The sequence below is a fragment of the Triticum urartu genome, chromosome 7 (genome assembly GCF_003073215.2).
Source record: "Triticum urartu cultivar G1812 chromosome 7, Tu2.1, whole genome shotgun sequence".
In the NCBI taxonomy this organism is placed as follows: domain Eukaryota; kingdom Viridiplantae; phylum Streptophyta; class Magnoliopsida; order Poales; family Poaceae; genus Triticum; species Triticum urartu.
The window spans coordinates 385,775,026-385,782,423 of record NC_053028.1 but is presented as its reverse complement, the minus strand read 5'-3'; the positions used below and the strand labels follow the sequence as shown (position 1 = coordinate 385,782,423).

Genomic DNA, 7,398 nt, shown 5'->3' with positions numbered 1-7,398 from the left:
TTTGACAAAACTAAGCACCCTGAAATTCTTTGACAACTAAACTGCTGGCTATATGATGTTGGCCATATATGTTGTACGTATATAATGTGAAGAAACGAGTGGTAGTACTATACCAACTAAAAGATGAAATGTAAGAAATACTAGTATGTACGTACTGAAGAGTTAAAGTAACAAGAAGAAACATAACATAGTTCTGCTGGGGGCTCAGCACAACACACCCCTCAAATTAAATTAAGCACACCTGAAATTAAACTTTGCAATTATTCCGGTAGACGCTTCATTAGAACCACCATGAGCAACGACACTGCCACCTTACTCGAAGTCCTCGTCCACGTCCTCAACTTCGTCCTTGTCCCTCTTCCTCTTGGCCAATACTTCTTTGCTTGAACCGCACACTTGGCTGTTGCTCTTCATCCAACCCTTGTAGATATTGAAGCAAAGGTAGCCATCCATTGCAGCGTAGTGGATGTGGTCTATATCTAGTACATTACGCTGCCATGCATGACGATGAAACGTGTATGGAGGTTTCTCCAGTTTACCATACGAAGGATGAACCATGGCTCCTGCCAGGGTCAGCATTGAAGGCTGATGAGAGGACACCAACCGATTCTTCTGGAGGTCGAAGGTGTTGCCTACAACGAGGGCTATCCGACGCAGGACTTCTTTGTCGTTACCAAAGTCTACAATAACGAATTTGACTAGGTTGCTCTGGAGGAAGTCCTTAAAATCCTGGCACTCAACGTCGGCATGGCATATGTGGTAGACTGTAATGCCCACGATGCGGCTATATCTCCCACGTGTCGAAGCACGACTTAGAGGCATAACCGCATTGTAAGCAATGTCGCAAGTGAGGTAATCTTCACACAACCCATGTAATACATAAGGGAAAGAGATACATAGTTGGCTTACGATCGCCACTTCACACAATTACATGAATAAAGCATTACATCATCCAGATACAATCAAGGTCCGACTACAGAACCAAAATAAAAGAAGACTACCCCAAATGCTACACAGATCCCCGATCGTCCCAACTAGGCTCAACTACTAATCAACTAAAACGAAACAACACAATGAACGAGATCTTCATCGGGCTCCTCCTTGAGCTTGGTTGCGCCACCTCAACGGTTCAACGGCACCTGCAAACTGGTTTTGGAAGTATCTGGTGGAGCTGCAGCAAGCAATCTCACACCCTCGCGATCAAGACTATTTAAGCTTATAGGAAGGGTAAAGGTATGATGGTGGAGCTGCAGCAAGCGACTAGCATATATGGTGGCTAACATAGGCAAATGAGAGCGAGAAGAGAAGGCAAAGCACGTTCGAGAAAACTATGATCAAGAAGTGATCCTAGAACAACCTACGTCAAACATAACTCCAACACCGTGTTCACTTCCCGGACTCCGCTGAGAAGAGACCATCACGGCTACACACGCGGTTGATGTATTTTAATTAAGATCAACTTCAGGTTTTCTACAACCGGACATTAACAAATTCCCATCTGCCCATAACCGCGGGCACGGCTTTAGAAAGATCAATCCCTGCAGGGGTGTCCCAACTTAGCCCATCACAAGCTCTCACAATCAACGAAGGATATTCCTTCTCCCAAGACAATCCGATCAGACTCGGCATCCCGGTTACAAGACATCCTTGACAATGGTAAAACAAGTCCAGCAAAGCCGCCCGAATGTGCCGACAAATCCCGATAGGAGCTGCACATATCTCATTCTCAGGGCACACTCAGATGATACTAGCTACGAGTAAAACCAAGCCTCAAGTTTCCCCGAGGTGGCCCCGCAGGCAGCTCAGTTCGGACCAACACTTAGAGAAGCACTGGCCCGGGGGGATTAAAATAAAGATGACCCTTGAGCCGGCCGACTCAAGGGAAAGAAAAGGCTAGGTGGCGAATGGTAAAACCAACGTTGGGCCATGCTGGAGGAGTTTTATTCAAGGCGAACTGTCAAGGGGTTCCCATTATAACCCAACCGTGTAAGGAACGCAAAATCCGGGAACATAACACCGATATGACGGAAACTAGGGTGGCAAGAGTGGAACAAAACACCAGGCATAAGGCCGAGCCTTCCACCCTTTACCAAGTATATAGATGCATTGATTAAATAAGAGATATTGTAATATCCCAACAAAATATCCATGTTCCAAACATGGAAGAAGCTCCAATCTTCACCTGCAACTAACAACGCTATAAGAGGGGCTGAGCAAAGCGGTAACATAGCCAAACAACGGTTTGCTAGGACAAGGTGGGTTAGAAACTTGGCTCAACAATATGGGAGGCATGATAAGCAAGTGGTAGGTATCGCAGTATAGGCATAGCAAAATAGCGAGCAACTAAGCAAGCAAAGATAGAAGTGATTTCGAGGGTATGGTCATCTTGCATGAGATCCCGCAAGGAAGAAGAACGAGTCCATGAAGAAGACAAATGGACGTAGTCGAACGGGTCCTCACAAACGCGACGTTATCGGAACCAACCCGAAGAAGCAACACCGGAAAGAAGCACACAACATAGTAAACAACCAACACATGAACATGGCATGATATGCGGGATGCGGTATGTGATGCATATGCATGATTTGGAAAGGAATGATTGGACCTGGCCTCAACTTGGAAAACCAAGAGTGCCACTGGAAAGGTGAGTTGATTTTGGTTGAAATCGATATAAAGATCACCGGAATCGGATGCACGGTTTGGAAATGGCAAGCAAAAACAAATATGGCACCGGTCTGCGATAAACAGCAAGTAGACATCTAAATGCATCAAGATAAATATGCTACGGCACTCAAACATGGCAACAAAATACATGGCAGGGATCCACTCATGATGCTTGACAAAAGATTAACACTGAGCTATGGCTAATTCACTCACTAACAGGTTCGAACAAGCATGGAAATAGTGCAAATGATAACAGGTTACAGACTTAGTGAAATAACAAGTCAGGAATTTATCATCAGGAAGCAATCTTTAGAGCATGAAAATTACATGCTAAAGGAACATATCATGGCAAAGCAAGGCATGGCATGAAGCTACTCAAAGCATATAACAAAAGTTCCTTAGTGACCTTGAGCCAAAAGGGATCAGAGAATACAATTGTAAGCATGTGAACATAGCAAAAACATAAACAGATTCAGACTTAGTGAAAAACTGGAGCATGCAACACAGATTAACAAGTAGGCATGTTTACGAGCTCGATGCACTCACTACAGAGCATGGAATGACAAACTAAGCATACACCCATCAAGAAGACATGGCATAGAAACTAGACATGGCAAGAACAACAACATAGCATGCACGGATCAATAGCAACAACCTCGGCAAAATCGCTAAACAAGTTAACAATCTGCCAGGAACATTTTATAGCAAAAGTAGAGCTCGATTGACTCAAGCTAGGGTGCTCCATAATTGCAAACAAAGACATGGATGGATAGATCACCACAATATTAACAAAACATCCTTACTGATCATCCTCAAAAGAGGCACGGATCACTAGGAAACAACATGAACATATGGCATAACAACAAAATTAGGACAAGGACTTTGTGAAATTCTAAGTCCCTGAAATCAGCATCAACGATTACGCTACTTTGCATGCTTGTGCTAGTCACCACAAAGATCACAAAAAATACATGGCATACACCCCTGTAAAGATGGCATGGCATACATCAAAACACATGTAGAGCTCAGGGTCATAGCATGCACACATTAATCATGGCAAAAATGACAAAAGGCCATTTGCTGAAACAGATCTGACATATTCATCACATAGCCCTCTTCCAACAGCATTTCGGGCATCAAGATGAGCTCAAATGAAAATGATGCAATGAGATGAAATGATGTACTCGTCGAGACGAACATGTATGCAAATGAAATGCACATGATGACATGCACTACTAGGGAAAACCTTATACACAGAAGTTTATCAGCAGTGTGGTTTAAAAATGGGCGCTACTGCTAATTAGTAGTAGCGAGGGGTGTAAAAACCGTGCTACTGCTAAGTTGACAGTAGTAGCGAGGGGTATAAACCCGCGCTGCTACTAAATGGTCTCCAGCAATGCCCTCGGATAGGCTATAGTAGTAGCGAGGGGTATAAAACCGGCGCTACTACTAAGTAAGTAGTAGTAGCGCAGGTAAAACCCCCACGCTACTACTAAGCGTGTCCACCCCGGCCCGATCCACACTCCCACCCCACCAACCGTCCCACACCACCCACCCCCCGTCTATCTAAAAAAACCACGCAACCCGATCCAGATCCCCAACCTCCTCTCCTCTCCCAACCCACTCGTCGCCGGCCTCCCTTCCACCTGCTGTTCTCCGTCCGTCCGCCCCCATGCCCCCACCGCGTGTGCCACGTCGGCGGCCGCGCGCTCGCCGCTCCCCGTCTCGCGCCGCTGCCCTCCCCCGCCTCCTCCCCCGCGCACGTGCCCGCCCGCCGCGGCGCCAGCTCCTCCTCCGCTACGGCATGCCACTGCACCGCGGCCTCCTCCCCCGTGGCATCAGCGTCGGTGTGGGACTGGAGCCGGCGGCGTGGGGAGCTGGAGCCCGAGCGGGGGTAGTTGGAGCCGCATCTGGACGTCGTCGTGATGAGGAGCTGGAGCCTCATCCGGACGCCGCCATGAGCTGGACTTCCCCGACCATGACGACGCCGACGCCGTGAGGTTTGTTGATGCTTGAGCTTGCTCTAATGAATGGATTCTTCTTGTACTTCAGCTTGACTGTACTCCAGAGGCTGGATGGATGATGGAGTAGGATTAGTTAGTGGATGCGTTAGTGAGGCTGGATGGAGTAGGATTAGTTAGTGGATGCGTTAGTGAGGCTGGATGGAGTAGGATTAGTTAGTGGATGCGTTAGTGAGGCTGGATGGAGTAGGATTAGTTAGTGGATGCGTTAGTGAGGCTGGATGGAGTAGGATTAGTTAGTGGATGCGTTAGTGAGGCTGGATGGAGTAGGATTAGTTAGTGGATGCGTTAGTGAGGCTGGATGGAGTAGGATTAGTTAGTGGATGCGTTAGTGAGGCTGGATGGAGTAGGATTAGTTAGTGGATCAGATCCAGATTAGTTAGTGGATGTATTAGGAGTAAAATTCAGTAAGATGTGTACTGTCTCAAAATCTAAGAAGTCCACCTCTGAAATTCAGTAAGATTTGTACTGTACTCTGATCTCTGAAGTTAATGGATGGAGTATTTGAACTCTGAAATTTGTACTGTCTCAAAATTTAGTAAGATTTGTACTGTACTTGAGCTCTGAAATTCAGTAAGATTTGTACTGTCGCCGACGCCGTGAGGTTTGTTGATGCTTGAGCTTGCTCTAATGAATGGATTCTTCTTGTACTTCAGCTTGACTGTACTCCAGAGGCTGGATGGATGATGGAGTAGGATTAGTTAGTGGATGCGTTAGTGAGGCTGGATGGAGTAGGATTAGTTAGTGGATGCGTTAGTGAGGCTGGATGGAGTAGGATTAGTTAGTGGATCAGACCCAGATTAGTTAGTGGATGTATTAGGAGTAAAATTCAGTAAGATGTGTACTGTCTCAAAATCTAAGAAGTCCACCTCTGAAATTCAGTAAGATTTGTACTGTACTCTGATCTCTGAAGTTAATGGATGGAGTATTTGAACTCTGAAATTTGTACTGTCTCAAAATTACTAAGATTTGTATTGTACTTGAGCTCTGAAATTCAGTAAGATTTGTACTGTCTCAAAATTCAGTATTTGTACTCGTTAAAGTATTGCAGTAGCTGATGCAAGCTGATTTAGGAGTACATCATTTAAAGTAAAGAATGTGCAAGTTTACTGTCAAGTTTCTGGAGTTCCTGTAGTAGCCCTACTGTCAATTTCCTATTAACTTGCTACCCCTGTCAATTTCCTGGAGTTCCTGGAGTAGAGTAGTGCACTGCTCTTGTTTGAGCTTTTCAGTTAATTAAAATTTGGTGTATACTGCTTTCTTGCATCAGTAGTGCACTACTCTTCTTGCTTGCGCTTGTTTGCACTTGGAGCACGCGCACACACACAAGGGTAGCTTCAGGTTCTCTCCTGGCCATGGAGCCATGGGCTGTGAATATTAAGCATGAAACAGGGGTCTCCTTTCCTCTTAAGTAAAGTAAGTACTCCATTATGATGCAAATTGTTGGAGTATCTATCTAAAATTTTGAAAAGGAATCAAGACCTACAGTTTTACCCCATTTCTGCAGATACATTCTTTCTGTTACAGTTTTACCCCATTTCTGCAGATACATTCTTTCTGTGAAACACGTGTGGTTTTGGTTCGATTCTAACCAATTGCATTTTGTTACATGGAACTTACGAGAAGTACAAGGACTAGGGGATGATCTATCTGCATATGATTAGTCCTTGATTTTGATTTATGATATGTTATGCTAACAATTTTATGGGACTACAGGTTTTGAGATCTTTTCTTTCCCATGCAACCAGTTTGGTGGGCAGGAACTTGGCATTGATAAGGAAATTATTCATATTGCTTGCATGCCGAGTATCTGATTTCTGACAAGGTAAATGTGTGCCTGATACTTCCTCCTTTTTTGGTGTCTCTGTTTCAAGCTGAAAGAAATGATTGCTTTAGTGTAAAATGTACACTATGACTGCTTCCATAACAGTTACTACATTTAACTGAGGAAAACCGATCCAGCATGTCTTATCTATTCATTGCTACTTTGTATGTGCCTTATGATATGTCCTCGTGTATGTCTGGACTGAAATATGATTATCTTGGTCCTTCTTATATTTTTTTATGATCTTAGCCTCTTTCGCACCCATTGTGTCGAGGACCAATGCCAGTATGTTGATTTTGATGTCATTTAATTTGTGAGTAAATAGAAGTTAACCTGATTATGTGGTTGCATGATTTGCCTGATTCTGTGTTTCTTTTGGGCTTTATGTTTTTCTATGCACTTGTCAAATCTATATGCGTTCTTTATAACTATTCTCTACACTTTTCACTACTAGGAAATAGCTTATAGCTTCAATTGTGCATTACGACTTAAATAAGAATCTCTGGAAAAAAAGTTGCACATTGGCATCTACATTTACCGCATTGTTTTTTCGTGCCATTCTTCTAAAGAATCTGAAGTTTCTGAACCTTTGTTTGTAATGCTGCAGGGTTTTGGTAGCGACGTTGACAGTCGTCGAGAGGTTCGTGGACTGGACGGTGTCGTGGCTGCTGACGTACGGAGAAGCGAAGCTGCTGCTCGTTCTCTACCTGTGTCACCCCAGCACACGAGTAAGCAGTCGACCAGACACCCCGAGCCCGAGAGATGATCAACATTCAGATATATTTGATTCGATATGTGGCCAATTCTGAATCTGAATCTTAATGATGTTTGGGTTTCAGAGTGTGGGGAGCAGGGCACGTGTACGATGGCTTCCTCCATCCACTGGTG

At 44.5% G+C, this 7,398-nt stretch overlaps 1 long non-coding RNA gene across 1 annotated transcript; it reads left to right on the top strand.

Moving 5' to 3' along the window:
• Positions 1-4,589: 4,589 nt before the first annotated feature.
• On the top strand, positions 4,590-5,622 carry LOC125523007. Its single transcript, XR_007290079.1, has 2 exons — positions 4,590-4,664; positions 5,290-5,622. It is a non-coding gene; the product is annotated as an uncharacterized LOC125523007 (long non-coding RNA).
• The last annotated feature ends 1,776 nt before the right edge of the window (positions 5,623-7,398 follow it).